This window comes from Tursiops truncatus, chromosome 6 (assembly GCF_011762595.2).
Source record: "Tursiops truncatus isolate mTurTru1 chromosome 6, mTurTru1.mat.Y, whole genome shotgun sequence".
NCBI lineage: Eukaryota > Metazoa > Chordata > Mammalia > Artiodactyla > Delphinidae > Tursiops > Tursiops truncatus.
The window spans coordinates 65,490,660-65,505,949 of record NC_047039.1 but is presented as its reverse complement, the minus strand read 5'-3'; the positions used below and the strand labels follow the sequence as shown (position 1 = coordinate 65,505,949).

General features: G+C 38.1%; 1 long non-coding RNA gene across 3 annotated transcripts in view; it reads left to right on the top strand.

Moving 5' to 3' along the window:
- Nucleotides 1-15,290, top strand: part of LOC117312633 (uncharacterized) — a 127,930-nt gene that overhangs the window by 78,691 nt on the left and 33,949 nt on the right. The window lies entirely within an intron of this gene.

Here is a 15,290-nt window from a genome sequence, read left to right as displayed (position 1 = left end):
ATCAGCTGGTGTGTTCCCACTAAACAGTTTTGGGGGCGAAAGGTTATCTTGTCTTCAGATGAGCACACAAAGCAGGGCTGGCTCTCCCCTCTTCACTGGGCTCCACGCAGGACATTCTGGACGCATCGTGGCCTGCTTCTCTGATTTTTTCCCATCAAATGAAAGAATTTATATGACTGCAGAGGGATCCCCATTCCCCTTAACATGCTAAGGACTCCCCTGCTCCCCAAGACCATGAGGAAAAGAAGAAGGGAAAGTGGAAAGATGTTGAGTGTAATTATTCTGTGCTGGCTCTGGGACAACTAAATACTTAATGTTCTGACCTGTAAACAAAGTATCGAGCTGTTTCTTGTATGCAGCCTGTGCTCATTCTAGACTCTGTTCAGTTTTTCTAATTGAACTTCAGAGACTAATGCCATATAAACTTGTCATTGAATGGCACATGGCTGCTTCTCAACCAACTGTCCCACCTCCAAAGCATGGGACTACTGCTAAGAAGGCAACTTAGTAGTAATTGTTCTTTGTGTATCAATTCTGTTGAATAATCTGGAGGCAATTATTATCAGAAATGGGCAGAATTTTATTCAGTTGCCTGTGTTGAAAGCAAAGAGGGGGTCTCTAAGATTATTCTGTGGGGAAGACTTAGAAGTCCCACCTGCCAAGGCACTGCCTTGATCCAAAATGCGGAGGGGCAATGTTCCCCAGCTGCTATGTTCTTCTTGAGGGAATGTGGGTTTCCCTTTTGTGGAAGTTGGGCTCCTCTTGCTATCAACACTATTTCTTTCCTCCTTCACCTCCCCTGCAATCAGACCCTCACTGAATATGTAGTCAATCCCCGTTTATTGGTCCAAGATTAAAACCTAAGCTCAGAACCGGGTATTGCACACAGTATATACACTTGCTTAACCAACACTTGCTGAGTTAACTGGAAAGAATTCACAGTTACAGTAGAAACCTTCTAATTGGAGTCAAGCAATTGGGAGTTCCTCTTTATTTTCATTCCAGCCTGCAGGACCAGGTGAAAGCATAGCTAAAAGTGATGTAGCCCAGGTGTGTAATCAGAACTGCAGGTACGCAGAACTGACTGTCAAACTTAAAGGGCAGGATGAAGAGAAAATGAGATGATAAATGGTTATGTCTGTTAGCTAGGTGTTTGCAATGGGGGATACAATCTATTGTATAGAATTGACAGGGGAGGGCAGTCAAGGGTCTCTTCTGGTGGGTGTTCTGACATGGTGGCCTGAGGGAGCGATGAAGGGCCCATCACTTATACACTCTGTCTTCTCATAAATTCCTATGGTATGTTTTTAATAATTCATAGAATAGACAGGAAATCAAGAAGAATATAGAAGACCTGAACAATACTATCAAACAACCAGACCTAATTGACATTTATAGAACATTCTACCCAGTAACAGCAGAATAAACATTCTTCTCAAGTGTTCAAGGAACATCTACCAAGATGAACCATATTCTGTGCCATGAAATAAGTCCCAATAAATTTGAAAGAGTTATGTCATACAAAGTATATTCTCTGATCACAATGGAATTAAATTAGAACTCAACAACAGGAAAATTCTTAAAGTCCCCAAATATTTGCAAACTAAATAATACATTTAAAAGTAGCCTATGGATCAGAGAAGAAATCAAAAGGGAACAGGAAATATTTCAAACTGAATTAAAAAGAAATCACCCCATATCAAAATTTATGAGATGCTACTAAAACAATATCTAGAAAAAAATTTACAGCACTAAAAGTCTGTATTAGAAAAGATTTCGGATCAGTGACCTTAGTTTCTATCTTAAGAAGCCAAAAGAAGAGCACATTAAACCCAAAGCAAGCAGAAGAAAGGAAATAATATACATTTAAAAATTTTAATTTTTTATTGAGATGTAACTGACATGTAACATTTTAGTTTTAGCTATGCAACATAGTTTGATATATATTTTGAAATAATTACCACTATATGTTAATATCTATCACCTCACAGTTACCATTTTTTCCCTTTTGACAGAACTTTTAAATCCTATCTCCTTGCAACTTTCAAATATACAATATAGTATCGTAGATTTGACTGTAGTATATTGTATATTTGTCACCATGCTGTACATTACATCCCCAGATTGTATCTATCTTACAACTGGAAGTTTATACCTTTTGGTTCCTTCCACCCATTTCACAGTACATACTTATAGTACAATATTACTGTCTATGTTTAATAAACTTTACATTAAATCTCTGTGGCTATGTTAGTACTCGTTACAAGGTTGTGCTCTTAAACATCCTAAATCTTATCCCTGTATCCCCCCATCCCCTGTTAACCACTGGTTTACTTTTTTTCTTTTTTTGCATTCCACATATAAGTGATATTATGTAACATCTACTTGTCTGTCTGGCTTATCTCACTTAGCAAAATGTGCTTAAGGTCCATCCATGTTGTCACAAGAAAGCCGGATATCCTCCTTTCTCATGGCTAAATAATACTACATTGTGTATATATCACATCTTTGGATTTTCATTTCCTTTGGGTATATTCCCAGGAGTATTGGAATTGCTGGATTGTGTGGTAGGTCTATTTTTAATTTTTTGAGGAACTTCCATATTGTTTTCCACAGTGGTTGGACCAATTTACATTCCCATCAACAGTGTATAAGAGTTTCCTTTTCACCACATCCTCTTCAGCACCTGTGGTCACTTGTCTTCTTCATGATAGCCATTCTAAAAGGTGTGAGGTGAGTTGTTATGTTAAATGATCCTTTTTTTTTTGGCTACACCGTGCAGCACGTGGGATCTTAGTTCCCCCACCAGGGATCGAACCCACACCTCCTGCATTGGAAGTGCAGGGTCTTAACCACTGCACTGCTAGGGAAGTCCCTCTTATAGTTGTTTTGAATTGCATTTTTTGATGATTAGTGATGTTGAGCACCTTCTCATACCCCTGTTGGCCATTTTGACAGCCTCTTTGGAGAAATGACTATTTAGTTCTTCTGCCCATTTTAAAATAAAAGCTTTTTGTTGTTGTGTTAGTTCTTTATATATTTTGGATATTAACCCTTACCCAATATATGACTTGCAAAAATTTTCTTCCATTCTGAAGGCTGCCTTTTCATTTTGTTAGTAGTGTCTTGGCTATGCAGAAGATTTGTGTTTGGTGTGGTCCCATGTGTTAATTTTTGCTTTTGATGTTTGTGCTTTTGGTGTTATGTTCAAAAAATCCTTGTCAAGACCAACATCGATGAGCTTCTTCCCTATGTTTTCTTCAGGAGTTTTATGGTATCTAGTCTTATGTTTAAATCTTTGATCCATTTTGAGTTAATTTTTGTGACTGAGGTGAGATAGGGGTTCAATTTCATTGTTCTGCATGTATTTCTACAGTTTTTCTAGCACCATTTGCTGAAGAGACTATCCTTTCCCCCATAGGGTATTCTTGGCTCCCTTGTTGAATATTAGTTGACCATATATGCCAGGATTGAATTCTGAGCTCTCTATTCTTTTCCATGGGTCTATGTGTCAATTTTTGTGCCAGTGTATATTATACTGTTTTATTACTATGGCTGTGCAATGTAGTTTGAAATCAGAGAGTGTGATACATCTGGTTTTGTTCTTTTTTCTCAGCATTGCTTTGGCTCTTCAAGGTCTTTTGTTGTTCCACACAAAATTTAGGATGGTTTCTTCTATGTCTGTGAAGAATGCCTTTGTTATTTTGATGGGGATTGTGTTGGATCTGTAGATGGCTTTGGGTAGTATGGCTATTTAAACAATATTAATTCCACTGATCCGTGAACATGGGTTCCTTTTTGCATACATCCTCGCCAGCATTTGCTAGCACTTGTATTTTTAGAATAGCTATTCTAACATGTATGAGGTGGTATCTCATTGTAGTTTCGATTTTCATTTTCCTGCTGATTAATGATGTTGAGCAACTTTTCATGTACCTGATGGCCTTTTGTATATCTTTGGAAGATATCTATTCAGTTCCTCTGCCCATTTTTAAAATCAGATTTTTTTGGTTATTCAGTTGTATGAGTTCCTTATGTATTTTGCATATTAATCTCTTAACAGATACATGATTTACGAATATGTTCTCCCATTCTGTGGGTTGCCTTTTCATTTTATTAATGGTTTCCTTTGCTGTACAGAAGCTTTTAATTTTTACTGTTTTAATTGAGATATAATTGAGATTATGTAAATTTCAGGTATACAACATGTTGACTTGATACAATGGTAATAAGTGTAACATTAGCTAATACCTTTATCATGTCACATAATTATCAATTTTTTTGTGGTGGGTATACTTAAGATCTAGTCTCTTATCAAGTTTATCTACAATACAATATCTTTATGTTTAATCACTATATTGCACATTAGATCTCCAGGATTTATTTATCTACTAGTTGCAAGTTTGTACATCTAAACAACATCTCTACTGTTTCCCAATCCCCCCCACCCCCAGCCTCTGGTAGCCATCATTCTATGCTCTGTTTTTACAAGTTAGACTTTTTTAGACTCTGCATGCTAGTGATATCATACAGTGTTTATCTTTCTCTGACTTATTTCAGTTAGCATAATGTCCTCAAGGCAAATTCATATTGTCACTAATAGCAAGATTTCTTTCTTTCTCATGGCTGAACAGTATTCCGTTGTATATATGTACCACATCTTCTTAATCCGTTCATCTATCGATGGATCTTAGGTTGTTTCCTTACCTTGGCTATTGTGAATAATGCTGCAATAAACATGGGAGTTCATATATCTCCTTGATATCCTGTATTCATTTCCTCTGGATATATGCCCAGAAGTGGGATCGTTGAATCATATGTTTTTTTGGGTTTTTTTTTGCGGTACACAGGCCTCTCACTGTTGTGGCCTCTCCCGTTGCAGAGCACAGGCTCCGGACGCGCAGGCTCAGCAGCCATGGCTCATGGGCCCAGCCGCTCCGCGGCATGTGGGATCTTCCCGGACCGGGGCACAAACCCGCGTCCCCTGCGTCAGCAGGCGGACTCTCAACCACTGCGCCACCAGGGAAGCCCTTCCCTGTTTTTTTTTCTTGGAGTGTTATGGTATTATACTTAAGTCTTTGATCCATTTTGAGTTAGCTTTTCTTGAGTGGTGTAAGACAGGGGTCTAGTTTCATTCTTTTACACATGAATATCCAGTTTTCTCAGCACCAATTATTGAAGAGACTGTCTTTCTCCAAAGAGTATTCTTGGCTCCTTTGTCCAAGTTGAACATATATGCATGGGTTTATTTCTGGGCTCTTGATTCTGTTCCATTGGCCTATGTGTCTGTTTTTATGCCAGTACCATACTGTTTTAATTACTACAGCTTTATAATATAGCTTGAAATGAGGAAGCATGATGCCTCCAGCTTTATTCTTCTTTCTCAGGATTGCTTTGGCTATTCAGGGTTTTGTGGTTCCATATAAATTTTAGGATTGTGTTTTCCGCTTTAAAAAAATGCCATTGGAATCTTGATAGGGATTGCATTTGGATTTGGGTAATATGGACACTTTAACTATATTAACCCTTCCCATCCATGAACATGGGATACCTTTCCATTTATTTGAGTCACCTTTGATTTCTTTCATCAATGTCTTGTAGTTTTCAGAGTAGAGATCTTTTACCTCCTTGGTTCAATTTATTCCTAGGTATTTTATTCTTTTTAAATATTTATTTATTTATATATCCCCATATCTCCTCCCTCTTGCATCTCCCTCTCCCCACCCCACCCCACCCCTCTAGGTGGTCACTAAGCACTGAGCTGATCTCCACGTGCTAAGAGGCTTCTCCCCACTACCTATCTATTTTACATTTGGTAGTATATATAAGTCCATGCCACTCTCTCACTTTGTCCCAGCTTACCTTTCCCCCTCTCTGTGTCCTCAAGTCCATTCTCTACATCTGCATCTTTATTCCTGTCCTGCCCCTAGGTTCTTTTTTTATGTTTATTTTTAATTTATTTATATTTTCTTATTAGTCATCCATTTTATACACATCAGTATATACATGTCAATCCCAATCTCCCAATTCATCACACCACAACCCCCACCCCTGCCTCTTTCCCCCCTTGATGTATATACATTTTTTCCCTACTTCTGTGTCTCACTTTCTGCTCTGCAAACTGGTTCATCACTACCATATTCTAGGTTCCACATATATGCGTTAATATACGATATTTGTTTTTCTCTTTCTGACTTACTTCACTCTGTATGACGTCTCTAGATGCATCCACGTCTCAACCAATGACCCAAGTTCGTTCCTTTTTAGCTGAGTAATAATATTCCACTGTATATATGTACCACTTCTTCTTTATCCATTTGTCTATCGATGGACATTTAGGTTGTTTCCATGACCTGGATATTGTAAATAGTGCTGCAATGAACACTGGGGTGCATGTGTCTTTTTGAATTATGGTTTTCTCTGGGTATATGACCAGTAGCGGGATTGCTGGGTCGTATGGTAATTCTATTTTTAGTTCTTTAAGGAACCTCCATACTATTCTCCATAGTGGCTGTATCAATTTACATTCCCAACAGTGGGAATGTTGCACCAACAGTGCAAGAGGGTTCCCTTTTCTCCACACCCTCTCCAGCATTTGTTGTTTGTAGATTTTCTGATGATGTCCATTCTAACTGGTGTGAAGTGATACCTCATTGTAGTTTTGATTTGCATGTCTCTAATAATTAGTGATGTTGAGCAGCTTTGCATGTGCTTCTTGGCCATCTGTATGTCTTCTTTGGAGAAGGTCTATTTAGGTCTTCTGCCCATTTTTGTATTGGGTTGTTTGTTTTTTAAATATTGAGCTGCCTGAGCTGTTTATATATTTTGGAGATTAATCCTTTGATGATTCATTTGCAAATATTTTCTCCCATTCTGAGGGTTGTCTTTTTGTCTTGTTTATGGTTTCCTTTGCTGTGCAAGAGCTTTTCAGTTTCATTAGGTCCCATTTGTTTATTTTTGTTTTTATTTCCATTATTCTAGGAGGTGGATCAAAAAATAACTTGCTGTGATTTATGTCAAAGAGTGTTCTTCCTATGTTTTCATCTAAGAATTCTATAGTGCCCAGTCTTACATTTAGGTCTCTAATCCATTTTGAGTTGATTTTTGTGTATGGTGTTAGGAAGTGTTCTAATTTTATTCTTTTACATGTACCTGTCCAGTTTTCCTAGCATCACTTATTAAAGAAGCTGTCTTTTCTCCATTGTATACCCTTGCCTCCTTTGTCGTAGATTAGTTGACCATAGGTGTGTGGGTTTATCTCTGGGCTTTCTATCCTGTACCATTGAACTATATTTCTGGTTTTGTGCCAGCACCATATTGTTTTGATTACTGTAGCTTAGTAGTATAGTCTGAAGTCAGGGAGTCTGATTTCTCCAGCTCTGTTTTTTTCCCTCAAGACTGCTTTGGGTATTCGGGGTCTTTTGTGTCTCCATACAAATTTTAAGATTTTTTATTCTAGTTCTGTAAAAAATGCCATTGGTAATTTGATAGAGATTGCATTGAATCTGTAGATTGCTTTGAGTAGTATAATCATTTTCACAATATTGATTCTTCCAATCGAAGAACATGGTATATCTCTCCATCTGATTGTATCATCTTTAATTTCTTTCATCAGTGTCTTATAGTTTTCTGCATGCAGGTCTTTCATCTCCCTAGGTAGGTTTATTCCTACGTATTTTATTCTTTTTGTTACAATGGTAAATGGGAGTGTTTCCTTAATTTCTCTTTCAGATTTTTCATCATTAGTGTATAGGAATGCAAGAGATTTCTGTGCATTAATTTTGTATCCTGCAGCTTTGCCAAATTCATTGATTAGCTCTAGTAGTTTTCTGGTGGCATCTTTAGGATTCTCTATATATAATATCATGTCATCTGCAAACAGTGACAGTTTTACTTCTTCTTTTCCAATTTGTATTCCTTTTATTTCTTTTTCTTCTCTGATTGCCTTGGCTAGGACTTCCAAAACTATGTTGAATAATAGTGGTGAGAGTGGACATCCTTGTCTTGTTCCTGATCTTAGAGGAAATGCTTTTAGTTTTTCACCATTGAGAATGATGTTTGCTGTGGGTTTGTCGTATAGGGCCTTTATTATGTTGAAGTAGGTTCCCTCTGTGCCCACTTTCTGGAAAGTTTTTATCATGAATGGGTGTTGAATTTTGTCAAAAGCTTTTTCTGCATCTATTGAGATGATCATATATTTTTATTCTTCAATTTGTTAATATGGTGTATCACATTGATTGATTTGCATATATTGAAGGATCCTTGCATCTTTGGGATAAATCCCACTTGATCATGGTGAATGGTCCTTTTCATGTGTTGTTGGATTCTGTTTGCTAGTATTTTGTTGAGGATTTTTGCATGTATATTCATCAGTGATATTGGTATGTAATTTTCTTTTTTTGTAATATCTTTGTCTGGTTTTGGTATCAGGGTGATGGTGGCCTCATAGAATGAGTTTGGGAGTGTTCCTTCCTCTGTAATTTTTTGGAAGAGTTTGAGAAGGATGAGTGTTAGGTCTTCTCTAAATGTTTGATAGAATTCACCTGTGAAGCCATCTGGTCCTGGACTTTTGTTTGTTGGAAGATTTTTAATCACAGTTTCAATTTCATTACTTGTGATTCGCATGTTCATATTTTCTATTTCTTCCTGGTTCAGTCTTGGAAGGTTATACCTTTCTTAGAATTTGTCCATTTCTTCCAGGTTGTCCATTTTATTGGCATAGAGTTGCTTGTAGTAGTCTCTTAGTATGCTTTGTATTTCTGTGGTGTCTGTTGTAACTTCTCCTTTTTCATTTCAAACTTTATTGATTTGAGTCCTCTCCCTCTTTTTCTTGATGAGTCTGGATAATGGTTTATCAGTTTTGGTTATCTTCTCAAAGAACCAGCTTTCAGGGCTTCCCTGGTGGCGCAGTGGTTGAGAGTCCTCCTGCCAATGCAGGGGACACAGGTTTGTGCCCCGGTCCGGGAAGATCCCACATGCCACGGAGCTGCTGGGCCCGTGAGCCATGGCCGCTGAGCCTGCGTGTCTGGAGCCTGTGCTCTGCAATGGGAGAGGACACAACAGTGAGAGGCCCGCGTACTGGAAAAAAAAAAAAAAAAAGAACCATCTTTTAGTTTTATTGATCTTTGCTATTGTTTTGTTTCTATTTCATTTTTTTCTGCGCTGATCTTTATGATTTCTTTCCTTCTGCTAACTTTGGGTTTTGTTTGTTCTTCTTTCTGTAGTTCCTTTAGGTGTAAGATTAGATTGTTTATTTGAGATTTTTCTTGTTTCTTGAGGTAGGCTTGTATAGCTTTAAACTTCCCTCTTAGAACTCCTTTTGCTGCATCCCACAGGTTTTGGGTCATCGTGTTTTCATTGTCATTTGTCTCTAGGTATTTTTTTGATTTCCTCTTTGATTTCTTCAGTGATCTCTTCGTTATTTAGTAACATATTGTTTAGCCTCCATGTGTTTGTGTTTTTTACATTTTTTCCCTGTAATTGATTTCTAATCTCATAGCGTTGTGGTCAGAAAAGATGCTTGATATGATTTCAGTTTTCTTAAATTTACTGAGGCTTGATTTGTGACCCAAGATGTGATCTATCCTGGAGAATGTTCTGAGTGCAGTTGAGAAAAAAGTGTAATCTGCTGTTTTTGGATGGAATGTCCTATAAATAACAATTAAATCTATCTGGTCTACCATGTCATTTAAAGCTGTGTTTCCTTATTAATTTTCTGTTTGGATGATCTGTCCGTTGGTGTAAGTGAGGTGTTAAAGTCCCCCACTATTTTTGTGTTACTCTCGATTTCTTGTTTTATAGCTGTTAGCAGTTGCCTTATGTATTGAGGTGCTCCTATGTTGGGTGCATATATATTTATAATTGTTATATCTTCTTCTTGGATTGATCCCTTTATCATTACGTAGTGTCCTTCCTTGTCTCTTGTAACATTCTTTATTTAATTAATTAATTTATTCATTCTTTATTTTAAAATCTATTTTATCTGATATGAGTATTGCTACTCCAGCTTTCTTTTGATTTCCATTTGCATGGACTACCTTTTTCCATTCCCTCACTTTCAGTCTGTATGTGTTCCTAGGTCTGAGGTGGGTCTCTTTTAGACAGCATATATATGCGCCTTGTTTTTGTATCCATTCAGCAAGCCTGTGTCTTTTGGTTGGAGCATTTAATCCATTTACATTTAAGGTAATTATCGTTATGTATGTTCCTATTACCATTTTCTTAATTGTTTTGGGTTTGTTTTTGTAGGTCCTTTTCTTCTATTATGTTTCCCACCTAAAGAAGTTCCTTTAGCCTTTGTTGTAGAGGTGGTTTGGTGGTGCTGAATTCTCTTAGCTTTTGCTTGTCTGTAAAGCTGTTGATTTCCCCATCGAATCTGAATGAGATCCTAACTGGGTAGAGTAATCTTGGTTGTAGGTTCTTTCCTTTCATCACTTTAAGTATATCATGCCACTCCCTTCTGGTTTGTAGAGTTTTTGCTGAGAAATCAGCTATTATCTTTATGGGAGTTCCCCTGTATGTTATTTGTCATTTTTCCCTTGCTGCTTTCAATAATTTTTCTTTGTCTTTAATTTTTGCCAGTTTGATTACTATGTGTCTCGGTGTGTTTCCCTTTGGGTTAATCCTGTATCAACTCTCTGCACTTCCTGGACTTGGGTGGCTATTTCTTTTCCCATGTTCGGGAATTTTTCGACTATAATCTCTTCAAATATTTTCTCGGGTCCTTTCTCTCTCTCTTCTCCTTCTGCGACCCCTATAATGCGAATACTGTTGCATTTAATGTTGTCCCAGAAGTCTCTTATGCTGTCTTAATTTCTTTTCCTTCTTTTTTCTTTATTCTGTTCCACAGCAGTGAATTCCACCATTCTGTCTTCTAGGTCACTTATCCGTTCTTCTGCCTCAGTTATTCTGCTATTGATTCCTTCTAATATATTTTTCATTTCAGTTATTGTATTGCTCATCTCTATTTCTTCTTTAATTCTTCTAGATCTTTGTTAAACATTTCTTGCATCTTCTTGAGCTTTGCCTCCATTCTTTTTCCGAGGTCCTGGATCATCTTCACTACCATTATTCTGAATTCTTTTTCTGGAAGGTTGCCTATCTCCATTTCATTTAGTTGTTTTTCTGGGGTTTTATCTTGTTCCTTCATCTGGTACATAGCCCTCTGCCTTTTCATCTTGTCTATCTTTCTGTGAATGTGGTTTTTGTTCCACAGGCTGCAGGATTGTAGTTCTTCTTGCTTCTGCTGTCTGCCCTCTGCTGGATGAGGCTATTTAATAGGCTTGTGCAAGTTTCCTGATGGGAGGGACCGGTGGTGGGTAGAACTGGATGTTGCTCTGGTGGGCAGAGCTCAGTAAAACTTTAATCCACTTGTCTGCTGATGGGTGGGGCTGGGTTCCCTCCCTGTTGGTTGTTTGGCCTGAGGCAACCCAATAATGGAGCCTACCCGGGCTCTTTGGTGGGGCTAATGGCGGACTCTGGGGGGGGCTGACACCAAGGAGTACTTCCCAGAACTTCTGCTGCCAGTGTTATTGTCCCTTGGTGAGCCACAGCTGCCCCCCACCTCTGCAGGTGACTCTCCAACACTAGCAGGTAGGCCTGGTTCAGTCTCCTGTGGGGTCACTGCTCCTTCCCCTGGGTCCCAATGCTCACACTATTTTGTGTGTGCCTTCCAAAAGTGGAATCTCTGTTTCCCCCAGTCCTGCTGAAGTCCTGCAATCAAATCCCGCTAGCCTTCAAAGTCTGATTCTCTAGGAACTCCTCCTCCCGTTGCCAGACCCCCAGGTTGGGAAGCCTGACGTGTGGCTCAGAACCTTCACTCCAGTGGGTGGATTTCTGTGGTATAAGTGTTCTCCAGTTTGTGAGTCACCCACCCAGCAGCTATGGGATTTGATTTTATTTTGATAGTGCCCCCTCCTACCATCTCATTGTAGCTTCTCCTTTGTCTTTGCATGTGGGGTATCTTTTTTGGTGAGTTCCAGTGTCTTCCTGTCGATGATTGTTCAGCAGTTTTGATTCCGGTGTTCTCAAAAGAGGGAGTGAGAGCATGTCCTTCTACCCTGCCATCTTGAACCCAGCTTTTTCAGAGATTATTTTGCAGCTGGTCAGAAGGGCTGTCTCTGCCCCCGCTTCATGCTCAACATCTGGGGTTAGCTGTGGGCTCTGGTCTCTTCAGAAATGAACTGCCTGACCTTTGGTTTTCCTCCTGTTATGGTAACTAATCACTGTGACCTGAATTCTGTTACCAGCTGGATGGGTCTCTATTTTATTCTGTTTGATGCTATTGTAAATGGGATCATTAAAAAATTTCCTTTTAAGATAATTTGTGATTAGTGCATGGAAATGCTACTAATTTTTGTAGGTTAGTTTTGTATCCTGTAACTTCACTGAATTTGTAGGTTAGATCTAACAGGTTTTTTTTTTTTTGGTGTAATAATTAGGATTTTCTCTATATAAAATCATGTCACCTGCAAACAGAGACAGTTTTACTTCTTCCTTTCGAATTCTGATGCCTTTTATTTCTATTTCTTGCCTGATTGCTCTGGACAGGACTTTCAGTACCATGTTGAATAGGAGTGGTTAGAGTGGGCACCCTTGTCCTGTTCCTGATGTAGAGGAAAAGCTTTTAAGCTTTCCATATCAAGTATGATGTTAGCTGTGGCCTTGTCATATATGGTCTTTATTATGTTGAGGTCTATTTCTTCTATATCTAATTTGTCAAGAATTTTTATCATGAAAGGGTTTAGAATTTTGTGAAATGCATTTTCTCTGTCTATTCAGATGATCATATGATTTGTTTCTTTCATTCTATTATGGTGATTTATCTCACTGATTTTGTGTATGTTGAACAATCTTTCAATTCCAGGGGTAAATCCCTCTTGATCATTGTGTATTATCCTTTTAATATGCTGCTGAATTCAGTTTGCTAGTAGTTTGCTGAGAATATTTGCATCTATATTCACCAGGGATATTGGCCTATAGTTTTCTTTTCTGGTAGTGTCCTTTCCTGGCTTTGGTATCAGGGTGATGTTGACCTCATAAAATGAGTTTGGGAGTATTTCCACCTCTTTGATTTTGGGGGGAGAGTTTGAAAAGTATTGGCATCAATTCCTTAAATGTTGGTAAAATACACCAGTGAAGCCATCTGGACCTGGTCTGGGAAGATCCCACATGCCGTGGAGCATCTAAGCCCGTGTGCCACAACTACTGAGCCTGCACTCTAGAGCCAGTGAGCCACAACTACTGAGCTTGCATGCCACAACTACTGAAGCCCATGTACCTAGAACCTGTGCTCCGCAACAAGAGAAGCCACTGCAATGAGAAGCCCACGCACCAGAGCAGGGATCGGACCTGTGTCCCCTGCATTGGCAGGCAGATTCTTAACCACTGCACCACCAGGGAAGCCCTAACATCCTATTTTAAACTGATAAAAACTTAACTTAAATAGAGTTCCTTAACTTTCCAATTTTACTTCTCCTCCCCATCACATTTTAGATCATTAATGATCATATTGTTTTCTGTTATATAACTAACTACAGACTGTTGTAGCTATGGTTATTTTTACATTTTTTTAAAACTTTTTATTTTATATTGGAGTATAGTTGATTAACAATCTTGTGAGAGTTTCAGGTGTACAGCAAAGTAATTCAGTTATACATATACACGTATCCTTTTTTTGTTTGTTTGTTTTTTTGCGGTACACAGGCCTCTCACTGTTGTGGCCTCTCCCGTTGCGGAGCACAGGCTCCAGACGCGCAGGCTCAGCGGCCATGGCTCACGGGCCCAGCAGCTCCATGGCATGTGGGATCTTCCTGGACAGGGGCACGAACCCGTGTCCCCTGCATCGGCAGGAGGACTCTCAACCACTGCGCCACTAGGGAAGCCCCATGTATCTATTCTTTTTCAAATTCTTTTTCCATTTAGATTGCTCCATAATATTGAGCAGAGTTCCCTGTGCTATACAGTAGGTCCTTGTTGGTTTTTACATTTTTTTTAACTTTTAAATTAGAGTAGTAAGTGAATTACACACCACCATACAGTATTATAGAATCTAACTTTGACTATATATTTACCATACCAGTGAGTTTTAGGTTGCCTTCTTAAATTTTTATGATTTTAAAGTCCTTTTATTTCCACTCAAAGGACTCCCTTTTAGCATTTCTTATAAGACAGGAATAATGAGGATAAACTCCCTCAGCTTTTGTTTGTTTGGGAAAGTCTTTATCTCTCCTTTATTTCTGAAGGACAGTTTTACTAGGTATAGATTTTTTTGTTCACAGTTTTTTTTCTTCAGTATTTTGAATATATCATCCCATTATCTCCTGGTCTAAAAAGCTTTTGTGGAGAAATTTGCCAATAATCTTACAGGACTTCCCTTGTATGTAACTTCTCTTCAGAATTCTTTCATTGTCTTTGATTTTTTTCTTTTTTTGATTTTTTAAAATTGAAGTATAGTTGCTTTAAAATACAGTGTTTCAGGTGTACAGCATAGTGATTCAATATTTATCAGATTATATTCCATTATAGGTAATTACAGATAATGGGTATAGTTTCCTGTGCTATACAGTAAATCCTTGTTGCTTATCTATTTTATATATAGTAGTTTGTATCTGTTTATCCCGTATGCATAATTTGTCCCTCCCCACTTCCTTCTCCCCTTTGGTAACCACAAGTTTGTTTTCTATGTCTGTGACTCTGTTTCTGTTTTGTATATACATTCATTTGTATTATTTTTTAGATTCCACATATAAATGATATCATATGGTATTTGTCTTTTTCTGTATGACTTATTTGACTAAGCATAATCTTTGGGTCCATCCATGTTACTACAAATGGCAGTATTTCATTCTTTTCCATGATATATATCTATATCTGTATATCTATATCTATGTCTGTCTGTCTATCTATCTTATGTCTCACATCTTCTTAATCTAATCATATGTTGATGTGCACTTGGGTTGCTTCCATGTCTTGGCTATTGTAAATAATGCTTCTATGAACATTGGGGTGTATGTATATTTTTGAATTAGTGTTTTTGATTTTTCTGAATATATAACCGGGATTGGAATTGCTGGATCATATGGTAATTCTATTTTTAATTTTCTGAGGAACCTCCATACTGTTTTCCATAGTGGCTGCACCAATTTACATTCCCACCAACAGTGTTCAAGGGTTCCCTTTTCTTCACATCCTTGCTAACATTTGGGAAGTTTGGGAAGGATTGGTGTCAATTCTTTAAGTGTTTGGTCAAATTCACCAGTGAAGCCAGCGAATGAAAGCCTGGACTTTTG